This window comes from Macaca fascicularis, chromosome 9, assembly GCF_037993035.2.
Source record: "Macaca fascicularis isolate 582-1 chromosome 9, T2T-MFA8v1.1".
Classification (NCBI taxonomy): domain Eukaryota; kingdom Metazoa; phylum Chordata; class Mammalia; order Primates; family Cercopithecidae; genus Macaca; species Macaca fascicularis.
In genome coordinates this window covers 63,056,283-63,079,332 of record NC_088383.1, presented here as the reverse complement: position 1 = coordinate 63,079,332, position 23,050 = coordinate 63,056,283, and the positions used below count along the sequence as shown (strand labels likewise).

The 23,050-nt window shown below is 37.2% G+C and overlaps 1 long non-coding RNA gene across 1 annotated transcript in view; it reads left to right on the top strand.

Moving 5' to 3' along the window:
- The window catches only part of LOC123566930 (uncharacterized), a 63,009-nt gene that overhangs the window by 9,862 nt on the left and 30,097 nt on the right, over positions 1–23,050 (top strand). The window contains exon 2 of the long non-coding RNA XR_006689651.2: positions 3,193–3,304. This is a non-coding gene — a long non-coding RNA (uncharacterized lncRNA). The remainder of the gene's footprint in view (positions 1–3,192; positions 3,305–23,050) is intronic.

Below are 23,050 nucleotides of genomic sequence, written 5' to 3'. Positions count from 1 at the left end.
TTTCTTAAAGATCTGTTATTGAAAGCCTCTTTATTATTGTATTAAATCTGCTTGTTAGGATTGATGATACCTCTTCTTAATTCTATAAGTTTTTCTCAGGGTTTTCTAGCTTTTTTATGGGTTGTCATCTCTGTTTTTAGATCCATGTAAGCATGTGTGTTAATGCTATAATTTAATATTGACACCTTACTTTATGCCACCAGCCATGGAGAAGCAGTAGAAGGCAGTAATCAGCAATGCACAGAAATACTCATTTTCAGTAGATAGTGATGACCATACCACCTAGCCTTCCAGGGCACTGCACTGTCTTTCAGGCCTCACATCTTCATTATCTGTCATTGTCTGGTACAGATGTTTCTGATACCCTGAGCTTTGTACAAAAGGCATGAAAAGCAAGAGATCAAATAGGCTCAACAAGCAGATATGATACTGCAACCACCCAGCCCTGAGTAGTTTCATGATTCCTTTCTGGCCCCTGTGATCCTTCCATTTCTTCACTTGAAAAACCTTGACTACCTTGTATTCTTTTAAGCTAATTCTTTCCTCAGTCTGTTACAGGCTACTTTTTTTTTCAATAAAATCTTATCTGCCTACTGTTTCTTGAGGAATTCTCACAATATCTGGTGTATTAAGGTCACACTTTCTGTTCCACTGTACCCTTCCAAAGATTGTCATAGATTTAATATTAAAAACTTTTTGTCGATTCTATCTGTGCTACCTGCCAATTTTAAGTGTGCTAATAAACCACTTATTATTGTATAGTGATTTTTTTCACAACATTGCATAGTCTTGCCTTTTTTTGCCCATTGTGAAACCACCAAAACCTAGCACATTGGAAGTTAATAAATTTTGAATGAATGAAATATTTCTTGGACTAATTCTACGTATATATATGTAGTTTAATATTTTATAATTATAAATTTATTTAACACTTTTGAAAATATCATTTGTTTCTCAAATTTTAGTATACTAATGCTTCAGTCCACACTATCTCTCTGTGTTGCCCTCTAAATAATTATTTAATAACTTTTCCCAGTTGTATAATTTTGGTTTGCGTTATGCCTAATCTACTGTTATATTATTATTTCAAGTGTTTGTTTTTCAGGAGTTGTGCTTGTTACTTTTAAAGTCTAATTTTTCATAGTCTTTTGCTTTTTTATCTGTAGACTCCACTCCCATCTTCAGTTATTTCAAAAAATATTTGTGTTCCCCGTCTCTACTAAAAATACAAAAAAATTACCTGGGGATGGTGTCACACGCCTATAATCCCAGCTACTCTGGAGGCTGAGGCAGGAGAATTGCTTGAACCCGGAAAGTGGAGGTTGCAGTGAGCAGAGATCTTGCCACTGCACTCCAGCCTGGGCAACAGAGTGAGACTCCGTCTCAAAAAAAAAAAAAAAAAAAAAAAAATCGTGTCTAAGTACATTTATTTCTGAAGTCAAGAGAACGGTTCTACTCTGTTTTTTTGTTTTTTTAAGTTGGTTTTTAATTATAAGCTTATTTTCTTTGAAACTTTACTTGGGAGAACTCTTTGAGGTGTTGGATAAAGGTGGGTTACTTCTAAGAGTACTTATACTTGCCTTTTCCAAGTTCTTAAGAACAATATCAACTCAGAACAACTTAACATAAATTCTTACCCCATGGTTTTAATTGCTACCCTGCCAGTATAAATGTGAGCTGTAAACCCACATTAGTGTTGGCTTATGGCCTACTTACTTATTCCAAAAGGAAATTATTTTCCTCTTTACTCAGCACCAAAGGCCTAGACATAAATTATTTCTTTAATTAGTTAATTTAAACATAGTAAGAATATTTGTGTCTAACTATACTTATTCCTGAAGTCTTTGAGGGTACACAGGGAAGTAATGTACTTCTGGTCCACTGTGACAACATTATGTGGACTCCCTTACTAGGCTCTCATTCAAAGTTCGGAGTAGGCTTCTGTTTATTTGTTTGTTTTCTTTTAAGCCATACATCCTAGATCATAAGGTTACAAAAAACAAACACAAGGTCACTAGGATCCAAAAATTATGTACTGTTCTGGGTTCCCACTTTTAAATAGTTTTTGGAATCTGAAGTTTTTTTTATTTTCTTGTCTACCCAAGAATACATTCGCTAACCCAGCATTTTAAATTGTTTTTATTAGACTAGTCTGTCAAGGTATCTATTTTATCATAGTGCTAGAAGTAGATGTCACTTTTTTCTAATATGAAAATGACTAAAATCTTATTAAAATCAACCAGATGATATACTCCAGACATGGGGCACATTTCCCTAAAAACAGTATCATTGCACCAATTTGCATACTGTTATTTATGTTTTTCACTTAAGTTAACTATCCACCTCATATCTTCTTAGCCAAATTCCAAAGTTTTCACTGCTCAAGTTCAGCCTCCAACTTAAAGTTTGTCTGGATATTCCAGTCAATATTCATTTAAAATCTTTCTTGTTCATCTATTAGATACATAAATAATATGTTATGGGGTTTTAAATAAAATATAAATTATCATGTTGGGAGGTTGAGCTTAAGACTGCATAAGTTAGCAAACACTAAAATGGGGTTGTCCTTGAAGCTGTAAATAACACAGAACATCAAATCTTACTTATTTGTTTGCTGCTTACAATTGCCTCTGCAGGATGTAAACAGCGACAGTTCTTAAGGCTGCCTTGGGATGGTGGCAGCTTTAGCCACTAGATTGTACTTATCGGTGGCCCCATCAAAAAAAGCACTCCCAAAACAGGAAACGTAAGTAAAAATTAGTCCTGCTTCACATCCCTTCTTCAGCTGTGGAATGGAAGTGTTATCCGAGGTGTCATTATTGGCCCTTGGTGCTTTATGGTTCTGAATAGCCTGTCCTCTACGGACTGTGGCTGATGCCTTTAACCATGCTTCACCTTCAGAAGCAGTGGCTACAGTTGCAATAGTTAATTTTACATGTCTACACGGGTATCACATGGTGCCCATATTAAATATCCTTTCTCAGTGTGTCTGTGATGGTGTTTCCCAAAGAGAATGAGCATTTGAATTGGTAGACCCAGGAAAGCAGATTGCCCTCCCCAGCGTGGAATGGCATCATCCAATTCATTGAAGGCCTACATAGAACAAAACGTGGAGGAGGGAGGAGTTTGCCCCTTTTTCTCTGCCTCTCTGCTTGAGCTGGAACATCTCGTATCGTCTCCTCTTGCCCTCAGATTGTCTCCTTTGGTTCTTAAGCCTTGAGACTCAGACTGAATCACACCACCAGCTTTTCTGGGTCTGCAGCCTGCAGATGGCAGATTGTGGGACTTCTCATTCTATAATTATGTGAGCCAATTAGTGTAATAAGTCTCCTCTTATATATAAATAATATATTATCATTATATATACAATATAGTATATAGTATATATGAGACATATATATAATGTTATCTATAACTATATGTTATATATATATTTTTAATTGGTTCTGTTCCTCTGGAGAACTCTAATACACCCATTATGGACAGCAAGATGACACACACTCCCTGTGGGCCTTCCGTATGTCCCATATGGTCGCTGGGGCCATGGAGATAGAGGGCAGGAAACAAACATGATTTCTGTTCTCATATTGCAGAGACACATCAGAGTAATAGAAGAAACAGGCCTAAAAGAGGTAAAATCAAGATTGAATTCAAAAACGTGTATATATACATGAAGAAAAAAGAAAATGGCATCGTGATAAGTGTTAAGTCAGAGGAAATTTCTGAGCCATTATCCCTAACTTATTCAGGGTACAGAGCAGATACAGAGAGAAAGAAACATGTGCATGGAGAATTACGAATGTACAGAATATTTCAGTAAAACGGCAGCATCTTACTTACCATAGGGAGATACTTGAAGTTATATAAGAATGTATTATGCTTTACACTATTGTGTATTCTAGACACTATAGTGTAAAAATGATGGTTTATAGTCATAGTATAAAGACTATGGTATATAGTCTTCAAGAAGTTACTTGATTTTTAAAAGTAGAGTCCGTGGTACTAGAAATATTGACAGCAAGGGTGTGTGTGTGTGTGTAAATAAATTGGCTCACACAGTTGTGGAAACTGAAAGGTCCCATAATCTGCAGGTGGCAGGCTGGACACTCAGGAGAGTAGTTGCTATAGTTCCAGTCTAGGTCTAAATGCCTGAGAACTCGACATCCTATGGTATGAGTTCTAATCCAAGGGCAGCAGAAGACTGACAGCCTGCCTCAATCAGTTAGGCAGAGGAAAGGAGTAAATTCTCCCTTCTTCAGCCTTTTTGTTCTATTTATGACCTGACCAAACTGGATGATGCCTACCCACACCAGGGAGTGCCCTCTGCTTCACTCAGGCCACCAATTCCAATGCTAAGCTCACTGAGGACACCCTCAAAGACACCCAGAAATAATGTTTAGTCAAATCTGGCTAGACATTGACACATACAATTAATTATCACAGAGTGCTGAATTGACACATAAAATTAATCATCATGGGTGCTTGCATCATGGGCCATTGCTCCTCTAAGCTCCTCCTCAACCCCATCACACACTAGGGCTCCTAGGGAGCCACACCAGATAGGGAGCCACACCAGATAGCTTTCCACTCACGTATGTCCCCACACTGCAAGAGCGCTGACCTTACCTAGTACCACACACCCATGCTCACGGAATCCACAGCAACCAACAAAACAACACAAAACCAACAAACACCCACCACCATTCCCTCTTATACATACACCCACTCTACTGATAGGGCTGTTTAAAAAGAACAAATACATATGTCCTGTTATCACTTATAATTCAAGTCCACTTAATAACAATGTTGTGTATAAATAATATTTCGCTACATTTTCCAGATGAAGAGTAGCATTCAGAGAAGATAAATAGATTCCCCAAGCTCACACAGCAACATAATGACTTAGGTCTAGTGTCCCATGAGTTTCCAATATCAACACATCATGCTCTAATGATGTATCAATGTAGCCTCATCAATTATCACAAATGAACCACTCTTCTGGGGAATGTTGACGATGGAGGAGGCTGTGTGTGTGTGGCACTGGGGATATATGAAAAATCTCTGTACCTTCCACTCAATTTTGCTTTGGACCTAAAACTACTCTAAAAAATAAAGTCTATTTAATAGAATTACCCTCTGAAATATTGGGCAAATTCTAAGGTCTTGCTCAGGGGACAGATCAAAGGCTGGTTCCTCACATCCTTCCCCTTAGCTATCTCAGCACCAGTTTTTACAATTTCTGTGGGTGATCTGGGTTGGGCATCTTAACTTTCTGGCTTCCAGAGGAAACAGAAATTCATGGGACTATGCTGAACTTCTGGCATGGTTTGAGGTATATTCATGGTTCAGAAAGCATGTTATAAGTGATGTCTGTGATAGATGATTCCCAGTTCTGCACCCTAGAATTTCATGGTGGGTGAGAGTTTGAATTCCCATTGGTCAGTAGGTATTTTTGCTTATGATTCAATTGAGACACAGCTAGAGTTCTCAACTCCAGAATTCTCCTCTCAATAATATTCCACACACGTTCTCATTTTTCTGTCTTATATCGTTTGTCTCTCTGCAACCATCTCATCTGATCTCAAGAAATTACTCTAAGTAATATTTGGAGTTAAAGGAATGTCTCAAACTTGTTTGTTTTGAAATTTTTTAAAGAGTCAGAGGATTAAAATAATACCATGTTTTAGATTTAAAAAAACTTTAATAACCAGGCTTACTTAAACAAATAAAAATGAAAGATTAAAACAAAATATATTATGCAAACCAAAGATGCAATTGTTTAGTTGTTATTGCTGTTGTTGAGAAACGCAATTTAGTGGGATTAAGTACTGAGTAGAAAATCACAAACGACAGCACAGCTTTGTTTTCTGCATCTGTCTTATTACCTTTCCACACTCTGATTCTAAACCCCATTTGTCTTAAGGATGTTTTTTAAAGGTTATTTCCCATATCCCACTTCCTAATAACCTTGACTTCGTTCATGAATATTTTTGTACATCTACAAGATGTGTAGCATTGTATCACGGGCTCAGGATTCAATTACCTAATTTATTTGTCATCCCAGTTCCTACGAACCAGGTATTTTTTTTTTTCATGCGAATGCGTGGGCTCAGAAAGTCCAAGTGATTTGCCCAGGGTCATGGAGCTAGTAAATAACAGAACAGAATATAAATGTATGACCTACCTCAAACCACTGAACCAGACTGACTCTCCAATATATCAGGCTGCCATAGTTCTCAAAATCCACTCACTCCAGTTTTCTCACACACAAAATCTTAAGAAAACGAATGGGCAAGAATCCTGGTATGTTTCCTGTTGGCTCATGATATTTACAGCTGATATATTTTTAAGGATCTCAGCTTTACATATCAAGAGAATATTATGCCTTAATTTATCTGACTACAAGTTAAATCCTATCTATGAGATACATACACACTAAGTACATTCAATAAAAATATACATCCAATCATCACAGAATGTTCAATATCACTCACTCACACTCAATGAGTTTAATAAAATCAAGAACTAGCATACTTTAAGCATTTACTCTGAAATATGTCAAGTACGTTTGCATATTTTGCCTCCTTCAAGCTTCCCGACAATGTTATTTATTATTTACATTTGACAGATAAGAAAAGTGAACATTAGAAAATTTAAGTCAATGGTAGAGCAAGACACAAACTTCTGAATCTGAGTCTAAGGCCTGTGCCTTTAACCATAACATTCATCTGCCTATAAAAGGAGGAAATCAGGATTTGTAGAGCATGCACACATTTTATTATTGAGCAGGAATAAGAATGCAGGCCTCTATATGCCCACTGCAAAATGTACTCTGCCTTCAGATAGCTTAAGTTCCTAGGTATAGCCTTATGGTTAAGCTGTAGATTGCTAAGACCTAACCTATAATACAGTGCTTCAAACTGCATTTCACAGTTCTGGCATTTCCACCTGCCTCGTGGACTGGTTATCATTTTGGAATGAACCATTTGCAGTGCTAATTCCTGGGCTAAATAACAATAGTAATGATGACAATAATAAAAATATTCAGTAGTGGTGGTGATAATGATGTTATCACTACAGGTTCCACTCCAAGTGGCTTTGTTTGTCAGAGAATTGAGCAGAAAGCAAATCAGAAATCTGAAATGAAAAGGGTTAGCTGGTAAATTGCCATGTGTGAATCTGCTTTGATTTTTGCATTTTCTGCAAGACAATTTGAATTCTAAATGGCACTCCAACCCAGAGAGTGTGAAATCTGAAACCCGCACTGTGAAAGTCATACAACTGAGATCTGATAAGTAACCTTAAGTAATTTGAGACTTAATGCACCATTAAGATCATTTCTGTTACCATCTTGTAGCAATTGTGGGGCCAATTTTAATAGATAGATTTCCTTTTAGAAAGGCTGGGACCTTCCTCCAGTCCTGAATGGCATGCCTGGACTGTGAGATGTCAATGCATATACCATCTAGCCATAGTGGAAAAGTGACTATTCTTAAAAAGTTTCAATTAAGCTCCTCATTTGATCTTATTTAGCTGCCTTGTAAGTTGGTTAGATGGAGACTTCAAACTTTGTGAGCACATGTGGGTGCGGGGGGAGAGGTTTATGTGCCCGCCTCTTCTTGCTCTCTGTACAAGAAGAACGAGGCTTTATTAGGATCCTTCTCCATGGCAGATGAGTATTTACTCTATGGAATACTTTATAAGCAAAACAGCCCTGCCTCAGAAAGAAATAATTAATCCTCAGAAGAAAAAAATTACCTCTAAGAAAGGAGATTGAGGCTGAGCATCCCAAAACTACAGAGACTCAGGGGTATGATACCAGGCAGTGAATCAGACATCAAAATATGAACTATTGCCATAACTGAAAAACAAAAGGCAGATGTCTTTTCATAAAGGGGTAACTCTTATCTCCAACTTCGTATCACTGCTTTAGAAAAATGGCAGTATGCATGTAGTATGAAATGGTTCTTCTGCTAGCAAATTTTCAGAGGAGAAAATTTACTTTGAATCAAGACCCAAAACTATGCCTTATAACAGTAAGGTTTCACTCAGAAAATTAATATTAATTAATTAATTTAGACTCTGGTACCTAGAAGTGTTATGAGTGGCTCATTCTGTCCCAGACAAGCTACCATTGCTTTTCTGAGCCAAAACATGGGGATCCTATACCATCCATACATCAGAGCATAGCATGTGGCTGCTGGTCTCGAACTCCTGACGTCAGGTAATCTGCCCGCCTCATCCTCCCAAAGTGCTGGGATTACAGCCACTGTACCCAGTCAACAACTTTTCTACAAACCCATCAGCAAGGATTAAGAAGTATTAACCCTGTTTATAGTAATTATAGGCTTTTAAAAATAAAAACATACAATTCGATAGTTTAAATTTCTTACAACACTTTCATATAAGCATGTTTTTTAATTAAATTTTAGTAAAATGTGCTTTTTAATGGTTTCAAAATATTTTGTTATATGAATGTGTCAAATTGTATGTGCTTACTTATGCCTACTATAGCTACTATTTGTTTTTGAAGTGAAAAGAAAATTTTTCTAATTTATCAGTCTTGACTTTAAGTGCTTTATCTTTCTCCAAAATATAACCTACTCTAAAAAAGAAGGATAAAAAGAAGCAAAAAATATCAAATATCTACTACAAAACAAGCTTATAATATACCTTATCTTATCGAGTCCTAGAAATTCTGAGATATGCAATATTATGCCCCCAATTTTTAGCATTTCAAATGCAAAATTTTGAAAAGTCTAAATAGGTGGTTCTATGCCATGTGTCTAGGAATCTTCATAGACAGACTTTTTAACCCAGTAGTATCAGATTCCCAGTCCATGTTTTACACCGTAGCAGGCAACAACTGGTTTCAACAGAAGTAGAATGACAATTCCAAACTGTGTGTGCCATCTTTCATCACTTGTACAACTCAGAATATTTATACAGGCCACTTTGGCAGAAGAGAGACAAAGGGCTCAAAGTAATTTGGCTCTTGCTAATTACAAAACATAATCCAAAATCTTTTTTTTTTTTAACCACAACCACTTCAGAAGATTGTTCCTGTCAAATACGTCTCAGCACATCAGTCAATCCTGCTGCAATATTTCCCCCTCCTTGGCAACCAGGACCTTCTTGGATCTGCCCATAGTGACAGTTTGAGCAATTTTAATTAACAAGCACAATTAGGCTGGAGGAGATTAGTTCCCTAAATACCACTCAGTCCTGTTTTCTCTTTCATGCTTCCCAAAGATTGCAGCTGATACTACTGCCCAGCAGTGTGTTATGGAGCCTGAGGGCCAGCAATGTCCGGCCAGGGGTTCAGGCTCAGCCTTGCTGTGAATCAGATGGGGATCAGGAAAGAACTTGGGCAAAAGGCCCTTTAAAACCCATCCAAGATACAATCACCACCAGAGCCTTCTCCAATTTCTGGGATTTCATTTCAGGGAGAAGAAAATGTGTCAAGTTACTCTGTGCTTTTAGCAAAGGAAAGGAACTGGTTTTTCCAGGTTTCCAGCTGCAGGAGCCCATCAGCACACTCCTGAAATTGATGGCTCTGTAAAATCCTAATATTTGGAGGTGGATGGAAAGAGTGTATAGGAGGGCAAGTGAGATTTTAAAAAGCTGATTTATAGCTTTGGATATATAAAGATGAATTTATTTATTAAAATGCAGTAGCAGATTAAGGCATCATTCAAGAAGTGAATACATTACTAAGTGCTTTGAATGACAACTCTGGGAGTGTCCGGCATATTTTGTTTCTTTCTGTTCCATGTAACATCAACTAAAAAGGGGCTGGCTTATGTAAAGAATGGAAAAAAGAGTTTTAAGATGCAACTCACATAAAGGTCCAAACCTTGCCCCTTGTCCTAGTAAAACCTCAGATAACATACTGCAGCATTATTTTTACTTTACTACTACACAACATAATGGAACTATAAAATCAGTCTGCTTGGGTTGGAATTCTGGCTCTACATCTACTGGCTGTGTGACTTTGAGCCAGTTACTTATTCTCTTTGTGCCTTAGCTTCTTCACCTGTAAAGTGGAGTTAACAACAGTACCATACAACCTAGAGTAGTTACAAGTATTAAATGAGATACTATTTGTAAATTGCTTCAAACAGTGTCCTGAACAAGAATTTATTACATAACAAGTATTTTTTGAGTGCAATCATTTTCTTGTCTTTCTTTTTCACCTGGCCATTGAAAACTGAGCAACTCCAGGCAGGATGGGCATAAAAACATTTTGTCTTCCACGACTCTTACTCTGCCCCAATTTTCCTCTGAGAAAAGTGGGTCCATCCAGTTGAACATCTCCAATTTCCTGCCCCTACACACTTCCATGCATTTATACTGCCAACTTTCTCTCCTTTCACCCCGTAGCTTCAGGAAATTAGCTGTCTCTCCTTTTGTTCAAGGTGAACCCCTTCATCTTTCCTTAGTTCACATCCTCCTTGGAAATCTTACTATATTCCAATCTTCTCTCTTAGCAACTTATCGGCTTGTGCCTCCTTCAGTGTATAAACATGTTCAAGTCATAACAGAACAAGACTCTCCTAATCACTTGTTTCTTCTTTTAAAAAAGAATCATTTTTTTTGTTGTACTTTATTCTTTTTCTGCAATGTTTTGTCCAGGGTTTGTTTGCCCATCCTCTGACCCTCTGTTAGGATATATAAAAAAAAAAAAAATTAATGTTTTTTTTTGACAAGTTTTAGGTTTATAGAAAAATTGAGATGAAAGTACAGTTTCCACATACCTCCCCCTCATAGATTTCTCTGTCATGAACACCTTTCATTAGTGTGGTACATGTTAGAATTAATGAGCCAATATTGGTACATCATCATTCACCAAAATCCATTATTTATGTTAGGGTTCACTCCTTGGGTCGCCTGTTTTATGGGTTTTGCAAATGTATAATGACATATATCCTCCATTACAGAATCATACAGAATTTTTCACTGCCCCAAAAATTTCTTATGCTGCATAGTTTTGCCTTTCCAGAATGTCATGTTTGGAGTAATACAGCATGTGGCTTTTTTCACTTAATAATATGCATTTAAGGTTCCTCTCTATCTTTCTACGGCTTGATAGATCATTGCTTTTTAGTGCTGAATAATAGTCCATTCTCTGAATGCATTACTATTTATTTATCCATTCATCTAGTAAAGAACATGTTTTCTTCCAAGTTTTGATAATTAGGAATAAAGCTCTTTTAAATATTCATGCACAGGTTTTTGTGTAAATATGTTTTCAACTCATTTGTGTAAATACCAAGGAGTGTGATTGTGGTTCATATGGTAAGAGCACATTTAGTTTTGTAAGAAACTCTTGTCTTCCAAAGTGGCTGTATCATGATGCATTCCCACCAGCAATGAATCAGAGTTCCTGTTGTTCGACATCCTTGTCAGCATTTGGTGGTGTTAGTGCTTTGGATTTTGTCCATTCTAATAGGTGTGCCATAGTATTTTTGTTTTAACTGTTTCAATTTGCAATTCTTTGATGACGTACCATGTTGATCATCTTTTCATATGCTTAATTGCATCTATCTAGCTAACATTTTTTTTTTTGGAGGGGGTGAGATATCTGTTCAGATCTTTTGCTCATTTTGAAATTGAGTTGTTTCTTTATTTTTGAATTTTGGAGTTCTTTGTATATTTTGGATACGAGTCATTTATCAGATAAGAGTTTTATAAATATTTTTTTCCCAGCTGGTGGTTTGTCTTTTCACTCTCTTAACTATCCTTTGCAGGATAGAAGTTTTAATTTTAACAAAGTCCAACTTAATTGTTTTTCATAGATCCTGTATGGGGCATTGTGTACAAAAAGTCATCCCCAAACCCAGGGTCACCTAAATTTTCTCCTGTGTTATCTTCCAAGAGTTTTATAATTTTGTATTTTACACATTTAGGTCTGTGGTCCATTAGAGTTAATTTTTGTGAGGGTGTAATATCTGGGTCTAGATTCATTATTTTTACATGCAAAGTCCCATGGTTCTGGTACCATTTGTTTAAAATATTACCTGTACCCCAAAAAACCTATGAAAATAAATTTTTGTAGAAAAGAATGAAGTAATGAAGTAATGAAGACAGTCAAGTATAGCAAAAGAACAGACAAATAAAACAAGAGAACAGAATAGAGAGCACAGAAATGGACTCCCACAAATACAGTCAAATGATATTTGACAAAGGAACAAAGATAGTATTTTGAACACTCGTTTATTTTTGTCTACAGCTCCTTAATTTCCACCATTTCCATCATAATCACTTTTCAGATTGATGATTTTTCTGTTTTGTTTTTTTTTTTTCAACTAGGACTTTGGATTCCCAGCTGGCCCCCAAATGAAAAATCTTCTCCCTCTCAGCCTACCTAATTATGGAGCGATTTTAAAGATAAATAAGTAAATGAACATAAGCCAATTAACTATGACGAATCACCCAAATACTTGAAAAAACATTAGTCTTTGGCAATGCAAAGGGTATACTTCATGAAATAGGGTTAGAGTTTCTTGCCTGAACCCAAACCATACACTTTTGTAAAAGCCAGAAAGTAAAATCCAGAGGGGGTCAAAAGGCTCAGAGATAAAAACTCTCAACTTAGATAAGTAGGGTGAGGCCGTACTGGGAATGAAAGAATGAAGAAGGGATGAACTGATTACTTCTCTATTTCAAAAACACTCCTTCTCAATCTTTGCTCGTATTGACCAGTATGGCTAGTAGAAGGGAGAAAAGAATGGTTAGGTCTATGAGCCTTATTTTAGAGAAGACTGAATGTTAGGGTAACCAAATGCCTGGGAATTGGAGCCTTTATTCCTCCTCCAAAAACATTTTAACAAGGGGAAAACATGCTTTTCTTGTTAAATCCAATTTTACTGAAAATTCTGTTACCCAAACTATGCCATTTACTAAAACTTTTTGTTGATTGAAATTTTACCCTCATTTATAAAATCTACTCATGTCAGGTGATATTTTTTAATGAAAGAAAAAGCCAGCATATCACTGGAGAGAATTGTTTTTCACAGTTTGAAGACCTTTTCATAAGAGAACCATTGATTTTATAAGTTGCGAAGGATTTTTTCTTGAGTCATGCATAATTCAGATGGAGAAGAGATGGACATAACTGCTAGATGGATTGACCAATGCTACCACCCAGCGAGGATTATCAACCAGTCGGAGCACCCTAAAGCCCTGTGCTCCTACAGCAGAAGCCCAAGGGAATGAAAGAACAGAAGGCAATTTCCCTAATGTAATAAAAAACAGTTCTTTACATTTATGTAAGAATAAATATAATGTTTCATGGATAGAATAAATAATGATTATCAGAGCTCATCTTAGCTCTTACAGAAGTCAAAGATGAGATGGACCTTTTGCAACACTCACAATTCTAGGGTGAGTTAGAAGTAAAAAAAAAAAAAATCAGTTATATATGATTTTAAAGTTTTTATTATACTTTCCTAAGCTTTATTGTATCTTGTTTACTCAGGACAATTTATTCATCTATCTGCTCTGCTGAGTCACCCTTGTAGCAAGCCTCAACTTTGTGTTCACTTTCATGCGACCACCTCCGTAGAGACCAAGATCACTTGAGCATATATTATAAATTCAGGTAAGCTTTATGCTGAACATGGACTGCAAAATAATCTCTGGTCAAATGATAGCTATTATTTGAGCCAATCATACTCCTCATACAGAATTTTAGCTGAGAAGTAAAAGAACAAATTAGAATGGGCTATAAAGTTGATATGTCTGGGAGACAGAAAGCAAGCAGGAGCAGGAAAAGGAAATCACAACAGGTGCTCAGAGAAAAGCAAAGATGAGTCAGTGAGGACCCTGAATGGGAGACAGCAGTAAGGCAACTTCCCAACTGCTGTGTCTTATAAAGCCGTTCCTGTCTTTGGAATTCGGTAAAATGTCACTAGCATCCTTCTATTAACCACTAAGGCAGTTATTTCATGAGTTATCTGGAATAAGCTCCTGTTCTTTTGAACCAAAAGGGCCTTGTGCAGCCATCCTCATGACTGCCTGTGAAGATAAGCAGTAGTGTTATCACAGGAATAGAGAGAAGCAGTGTCAGCAATATGCTTGTCTAGTGTTCCATAGATTCAATTCATCAGAACCACCTGGGGAACTTTTTTAAAAATAAAGATTCACAGACTCATTCTGGTTCAGGATGGGCTCAGGAAACCAATGTTTTCTAAAGATCCCCAAATATTTCTCATGATAGCTAGTTTGGGGAACTTAAACTAAGGGCTCTTAATCTTGGAATTACAGATATCTTTGAAAACGGCATAATACTATGATCCTCTTTTATTATATGACATTCACATGTACTTTTGTATAATTTTAGGACACCTAACCCAGACCTAGCCCAGTGTCCTTTCTGGGAGTAGATAAAAAATGACCCATCCAACAGCCAGTCAATGGGAAGCAGCCAAGCCACACCTATTATCTGAGCTATTAGAGACATTTTTCAAATAACAAGAAAAAGACACAAGATACATTTCTTGGTGTCCCAAAAGAAACCACACTAGGTGTTTCAACAGAGTGTAATAAATAAATACAAAATTGGTTGTACAGGTGTTGAGGAACTGAAAGAGATAATAATTCCAGGAAGCCATTTATGACCCAGGGAAGTAGGGCAAAGAGTAGGGGCTAGGATTCTCAGAACCTCTTCCCCAAACTCGTGTTGGTACTCCAGGAGCATGATGGAGGAGCCCTGCAGACCCACGCCGCTGATCACTGTGGAGAGAATTTTAATCATTTGTTGCTGGTAAAATTAAAGAGAAAAATGAAGCTGATTCTGGAAGTACTGAAAGTAGCTGGGGGCTGGAACCAACTGCTGCTACTGGGACAATGCTAACAGGCATAGAAATCAAACTAGAAGCAAACGAAACCCTTGTTTTTCCTCTGCCTTGCAATTGTCCTCCAGTGCTCCTTATTGGTGGAATAGAAACAAGAAGTGTGGTGATTTGTAAATATACCCAGAAATCACTTCAAAAAGTGAAGGCTAATTCTACTCTCTTTCACTGTAGACCGAGCTTAGTGACTCACTTCTAACAAATAAAGTAAACTGAAAATGATGCTGTGCAACTTTGAATACTTTTCATAGAGAAGAAAGGGTGACTCAGAGCGCAGAACCAAAAGTCATGGAAAAGTATTCTTGGGCAAGATCAGGCTAAGAAAAACTTTTATTATTAGCCCAGCTGAACTTCAGATTTTCTATGGGCCAATGATTCTTTTGAATCCTGCATTCTTCCCCTTCTTGAACAAGAATGTGTAAAGCAGCTATTCCTTGCCTGCATCACTGTTGCATGTTGAATATGTGAGGTAGAAAATTTATCTATCTCAGAGGTTTTCAGGCTTGGAGAAAGTGCACTCAAGGAGCTCTATTTTAAAAATGACCTCTCAAGCAAAAAAGAGGCTCAAGCATACCTGGATCTGATTTAGATAATGAGATTATGATATCAGAATATTGGGGACCTGAGAAGGGGGTGTGTGTATTTTGCACATGAGGGGAATGTAAATAATTAGCCAGAGTGTACACTATGGTAGTTTTATTCTTGGACCTCAAATTTTTAAATATACATTTCTTCACGAAGTGGGGTCTAAGATTACTCCCCTTGTGGTGGGCTGGACTTAGTGACTCATGTCTTACAAATAGAAAAAACTATAAGGAACAGTGTGCAACCTCAAAGACGAGGTCATAAAAGGTACTATAGTTTTTTCCTTGCTCTCCCTCTTGAAGCAAACATTCTGGAGAAAGTTACCTCCCATGTCAGAAGACAATGCAAGCAGCCTATAGAGAGGGTCGTATCCGACAGCCTGTGAAAAATTGCCAACAACCATGTGAGCTTGAAAGAGATCCTCTTTCAGTCAAGCATTCAGATAAGAATGCGGCTTGGCTGAAATGTTGATTAAAACTTTGAAAGACCTTGAGGCAGAAGCATCTTGCTAAGCTGCATCCATGTTCATGACCCACAGACACTGTCAGAAAATAAATCTGTTATAAGTCATAAATTTGAGGATAATTTATTACACAACAATATATAACTAACACAGATGGCAAAAGGGAAACAGTTTCCAGAGTCTTAGATTCAACATCATGAAAGAAAATATATATTAGAAGATTTGGGACTGAGAGACAAATTAATCACTGTTATGGTCCAACATTTTCCTACTCAGCATCCATTTATACCTCTGTAAATATGTGTAAACTTCCGCACTAAAACATTAACACTTTTATGCTTAACAAGTTGCAGATATCATTCAACCAAGTAAAAGACACTCTCACCTTCTCTGCCAAAATAAGCAATTCAAATTCCCAAGAATCATGGTATGATCTCCAAGTGAAAGTAATCCCAGAATCCTTTTCTGGGCAACTTCTTGTTGAATGAGAATTTTCTTCTTTTCAGTACTAAACTAACTAGCAGAAGGCAAAGTTGTGATAACAGAAAGCATCTGCAAGAGGGTTCATAAGTATAATGAAGGGAACAGTTAGTTCTGAATCTCCCTTATTCTCTAGGCCACAAATCAAATGTCCAAGTTCAACCAAGTACAATAAATCATCATTTGCTCTAACCCGAATGTCCTCCAAAATTTATTTGTTAACATATTTGCCAATGTGATAGTATTAAGAGGGGGGGCCTTTTGGAGATGGTTAGACCATGAGGGCTCCACTTTCATAGATGAGATTAGTGACCTTAGAAAAGGGCTGGAGAACACTAGCTAGGCCCCTTTGTTGCCCTTCCATTTTTTCTGCCGTATGAAGACACAACTTTCATCCTCTGGTAGCAACAAAGCACCATATTAGAAGCGGAGAAAGCAGCACTCACCAATGAACCTGCTGGTGCCTTGACCCTGGGCTTCCCAGCCTCCAGAATTGTGAGAAAATAAATTTCTGTTCTTTACAAATTGCCCAGTTTCATATATTATGTTATGGAAGCACAAATGAAGTAGGATATCATTAGTATGCCAGCTATCTTAAATAATAAAACCAAGGCAAAGAGAATAATGTTACAACGTAAATATAATTAACAATATAGAATTGTACACTTAAAAATGGTTAAAATGTTAAATTTTGGCCGGGCGCTGTAACTTACACCTGTAATCCCAGCACTTTGGGAGGCTGAGGCGGGCAGATCACGGGGTCAGGAGATTGATCCCATGCTCGCTAACTCGGTGAAACCCCATCTCTACTAAAAATACAAAAAATTAGCTGGGCGTGGTGGCGGGCACCTGTAGTCCCAGCTACTCTGGAGGCTGAGGCAGGAGAATGGCGTAAACCCAGGAGGCAGAGCTTGCCGTGAGCAGAGATCACACCACTGCACTCCAGCCTGGGTGACAGAGCGAGACTCCATCTCAGAAAAATAAAAAAAAAAAAAGTTAAATTTTATGTCATGTATATTTTGTCACAATTAAAAATAAAAATAAATAACAGGAAAAATGAATAAGTTACTTGACCATTGTTACATGGCTATTAAGTATCAGGGCTGGGATTTGAATTTAGAATTTAAGAACAATTGGTCTTATTACCTAGGACTTAGTGAAGTCTTCTTTGGGTTGAATGTTATTAGAGACTTTCAGGCTTAGGTACCTTGAGGTCCATATCTCTTCCCAGATTTGGAGAGTTTTCAGCTATTATTTATTTAAATAAGCTTTCTGCCTCTTTCTCTCCCTCTCCTGCTTCTAGAAATCTCATAATGTGAAAGTTAGCTCTATGCTGGTGTCCAATAAATCTTGTAAGCATTTCTTCACGTACTTTTTTTCTTTGCGTATTTTCAAATGTCCTGTCTTTGAGTTCACAGATTCTTTATTTTGTTGATCAAGTCTGCTGTTGATTCTCTCTCTGTGTTGTATTTTTGCATTTCACTCATTGTATTATTTAGCTCCAATAATTCTTTTTTCCTGTCTCTTCACTGAACATTTTATTTTCTTCATGTATGTTTTATTTGATCTTGTTGTCTGTGTTCTCTTACAGCTCACTGATTTTTGAAACAATTATTTTAAATTTCTTATCAGGCTGTTCACAGATCTTCATTTATTCAGGGCTAGTTCTTGAAATATTGTTGTATTCCTTTTGTCATGTCATGTTTCTTTGAGCATTTCAGTTTCTTGAAGTCTTGTGTTGCTGTCTTTATATTTGAAGAAGCAGTAACTTCCTCTAGTTTGTACTGACTGGCTTCAGGAGAGAAACGCCTTCACCAAGTATCTCAGCTAGGAATTCTGAGACCTTTTCTATGGGTATACCCACTCCACACCTCTTGTTCCCTCTTGGGGTGTGGCGTTTCTTAAGATCGTTTGCCTTCCCTCCATCCTGCAAAGCCAGGTCAGGTGCTGAAAGCCTCCCATGTGTTTTCCCTAGGACAGTGCCCTGAAATGTTCAAGTTTATGTGCTTTGTCCCAGTCCCACAGAGTCAAACCAACTGTCTGTACCAGAGCTGTCTTGTGCTCATCATTTGCAAGGGCATGCTTGGAGAGCTGGCCTGAGGAGAGTGGTGAGGTGCATGCAGAATTCGAGTTGCCTATGGGCCAGTTGTGGGGGAGTCCACAGGTGAGATATTTTAAGCCACTCATGGATGAGCTGCCTGATTGAGTCCACTGAGCAGTTAGTACGGCCCGTGGCCTCTCTTCTGTTCCCAGCTTCTTCCAACTACTTAGCTATGTCCAGCACTTCAGTCTCCTGGGTGGAGCAAGAAAGAAGTGGGCCTATTGGCAGCATCTTGCATGGATGGGAAAACCAGACACTTATTCACCACATTTTTATTCTCCCCTGAGTGAGAAATCATGGGCCAAGCGGAGTCTATCTTGGCACAGAGCTGTGCCACATTAGGAGAAAGGGTGACATGGGTCAAGTGAAAATGTCCTTTGCACCCCCTTCAATGAATCTATTCTTAGATTTTTTTACTTCAGTGTGTACTGGGACTCCTCCATTGACTCATAGATTCCTGCCAAGGTACTCTTATTCCTGGGTGTTTGTCAAAATTGATGCTTTTGCAAGGGAATAAGGTAGAAAGCTCCTATTCTACCATCTTGCTGATGTTACTCTCCTTAGGAATTAAAAATTTATTACCAATACTCGTTATAAAGACAAAACTTATTTACATTTTACAGCCTTTTGCATTTTACAGTGGTGAAGAATTAACAGTGTAAGAATTAACAGTATGCATAACTAATGTAAACTTTCTCATTATATACTTGACAAAAAAAGAACATTGTATCTATTTTTCATTTTCAAAGTATTTAAGATTATAAATAACTAATATTTTATCCTTTTTTTTCCAGTCTGTGTATTTTCTGTGGAGCAACTAGAGTTTTTAAATTTTTTTGATGAAAATCTTTTAGTCAGATGAAGTCAATAACTAGGGGCCCAGAAAACTAGATGCTTTCTGAGAGTAAAGCTAGAAAGTAAAATACCAAAGGTGAATTTAATAGTCAACCTTCTTTTTCAGGGATAGGTCACCTCTATGGTCAAAGTAATAAAGAAGATTTGGGATCAAACCAAGGAAATATAGCAAAGTTTTGCATTATTGACAAAATTAACACATATAAGGGAAGAATAAAATTAGAGATCCAGATAAAGGGATGTCCAGAGAACAAAGATTTGTGACTATCTTCGGGAATGTCCAAGGAAGAAAACACTCCATCAACTGACACAGATATTTCACAGTCCTTTCCTTAAAACGTTAATGAAATAAGCAAGGAGTCTTATTTCATACTATAATTATCTAGGAATAATACTAAAATTAACAAGAATAACCATTATTATATAGTATATAGTAATAATCACTATCATTATTCTTGTTATCCATAGTATTATTAATAGCTAATTATCATGAATGTGTATGCTACTATTATTTTGTGATAGAGGTTGTAAGGAAAATTCACCTTTATTGCTTTCTTTAGGTGTTCCCCAAGCAGAAAATGAATGAATCGATTTCACATGTAGTTTTCTACCAGGCAAACATGCTAATATGGGCATAAACTTTTCATACCATTCTATTTTTCAGTGAAGTCAGTAACCAATTTATACAGAAGCCCCACATGAGTTTGGTGAGTGTGTCTCAAGTCATTAACGATGCTGATCTCTGTGTGCTGACAAAAAAATGAATTTCGGAACCAAAAATGTAAGGCCCTGACCATAAACCACAGTTGTCACATTTTGTCACCTCTCTGATAAGGACTTCAGCCAGTACCTTTCTACTACTGTTATCTGGAATCTTGCTTAATTCAGCATCACAAATATGTTTTAAGTGTTTAGTTTTTCATTCATGGAACCAAAGAAAAACAGTATTCTCTCTCTTTCTTTCTTTCTTTCTTTCTTTCTTTCTTTCTTTCTTTCTTTCTTTCTTTCTTTCTTTCTTTCTTTCTTTCTTTCTTTCTTTCTTTTTCTTTCTTTCTTTCTTTCCTTCTTTCTTTCCTCCTTCCTTCCTTCCTTCTTTCCTTCCTTCCTTTCTTTCTCTCTCTCTCTCTCTTTCTTTTTTCTTTCTTTCTTTCTTTCTCTTTCTTTCTTCCTTCTTTCTTTTCTTTCTTTCTTTCCTCCTTCCTTCCTTCCTTCCTTTTTTCCTTCCTTCCTTTCTTTCTCTCTCTCTTTCTCTTTCTTTCTTTCTTTCTTTCTTTCTTTCTTTCTTTCTTTCTTTCTTTCTTTCTTTCTTTCTCTTTTTTTCTTCAGCATTCATGTGTGTTTCTTAGGTGCTATATGCTGCTGCTGCAATATACCATGCAAGAACAAAGAATGGAAAAGTGTAATGGCTTATACCAGAAGTCTCCTGTAAAATCTACAGGATGGAACTTGGAATTTACTTTGAACTACCCTTCCATCTGGCAGAATAAGCAGAGCCTGTTTAACATTATGTACATAAATTTTCTCATACTGTCTTTAAATGAAAGCCTGTATGAGCTTCGCTACTATAGGTCCTGAAGATAGCTTCATGGTATAGGTCACACTTGCATCTCTTTCCCACTAACACCGTATTTCAAGACACTGGAATTTTCTGGTGGAAGGGTGGTGAGGAAGATGGTCTTATTTTAAGTCAAAAGTCCTGACTCATGTGCACAAAAAAATCATGTGTTATATGTGAATCAAGTAATATCGTTGGAATTAAAAATTCTCCCCTGGCATGGCCACATTTTACTTTTAAATTGTAGAAAAGAATAACCGAGTTGTACAGGAACTGGCTTTTAGAAAAATGTCAGGTACAGTTCTGCCTTGGCTGGGCTAAATAATCACAATATTAGCCAGGAGACAGGGAAAGTGGGTGCATCCCTCAGTTGGGGGAGTTAGGAGAAAATGCCTCTCTGAAGGCTGACCTGCATTCTGTGTCTGAGCTCATGGCAAACTGTCAATCAGTAGTTAAAGTATAACCCTGGATACAAAATGAAAACACGGAACTTAGATTCTCTTCAGTGCTTATCTTTTATCTGATGCATTCTGCTGAAATGGAAGCAGGTTTTCATAAGGAAATTTTACGGCTTTTTTGCATAATCTCTCTCTCTCTCTCTCCACCCCCACACACACATCCTCATCTTTTCTCTCTTGTCCCTCTTTATATGTTTTTCCTTTCACTGGAGTCTGCACCATGAATGATGACATGGATGTTTTGCAAAATTCCAAGCAATCGTTGATTTCTCTCCACAGTGGCTTAGTAGCTGCTTTCATAATTCTTAAGCTCCCAAACTCATTTCCTCCTCCTCACTTTCAAAGAAGGGCAAATTACCTGTTTTATTGATATAACTGGAATTTGAGAGAAACAGCCAGTGACTATCTAGATAAGAGGTAAACATTACCAGTCTTTCAGGCTCAGTTTTCACTCTAAACCCCATTCAATTCTTTTGACAACTGATTTCACCGGAATGTAGAAATGAATCTGTATGTGCCACGCTGTGTTACTGAAAGTTAACCCACCCCTTCTCTTCCCTTTTATTTGCGCAACAGAGAATTGAGGAAGGAAATGTTCAAAAGTCTATTTTTTCTATACCCTCCCTATTCAAAAGTGCATAACATTTGCTAATGCAATTTATAGTCACTTGGCCTGGTTCAAATGCTGGTTCTAGTACCTTCTACTTGTGACATAATCTCTCTGGCCTCCAGTGTCCTCATCTTTAATACAGGAATTGTAATAATCCGCTTCGTACGATAGTTGATTCAGTCTATGCTTATTGAGCACTGACTCTATGTCAGGCATTCCTTTAAGCCTCTTTCCTGCTTTAACTCAATTTATCCAACAACTACTTTTGATATAGGTACAATACTCCCCCTTTATCCACATGGGATACATTCCAAGACCCCTAGTGAGTTAGTGAGTACCTGAAATCAAGGATACCAGATATTTTTTTCTTCCTGTACATGCATACCTATAATAAAGCTTAATTTATAAATTAAGCACAGTGAGAGATGAATAACAATAACTAATAATAAAATAGAACAATTACAAAAGTATGCCAGTATAACTACTCTTGTACTTTAGGATTATTTTAAAATAAAATAAAGGTTACTTGAATTTAAGTACTGCAACACTGTGACAGTTGATCGGATAACCAAAGAAGGTTACTAAATGACTCGGGTGGGTGGAATGTGCTACGTGGATATGCTGGAAAAATGGAGGATTCATGTGCTTCTGGATGGCATGAGAGTTCATCAGAATGGCATGCAATGTAAAACTTTTGAATTGCTCATTTCTGGAATTTTATATTTAATATTTGTGAAACACTGTTGACCACAGGTAACTGAAATCGTGGAAAGTAAAACTGCAGATAAGAGGAAACTATTGTACTATCATTATTCATATTTTGCAGATGGAAAAATGTGAAAAAGAACCACATTATTAACAGCTGGGCAGTGACTAATGCTGCAATGCAGGACAATTTACTGAATCTGGATTGGAGCCCGGGATTTAGGTTCTGCGCCTAAGCTTCTGAGTCCCACGTCTCTGAACCCTGTATCTATATCTTGGAATGGTACCATTCTCCAACGAGCTCTGTGCTGTGGCAAATATGCTGAAACATACTTGAGGGCATTTCAGTGCACACTGATTTCTTCCTGACCCAATAATTATCT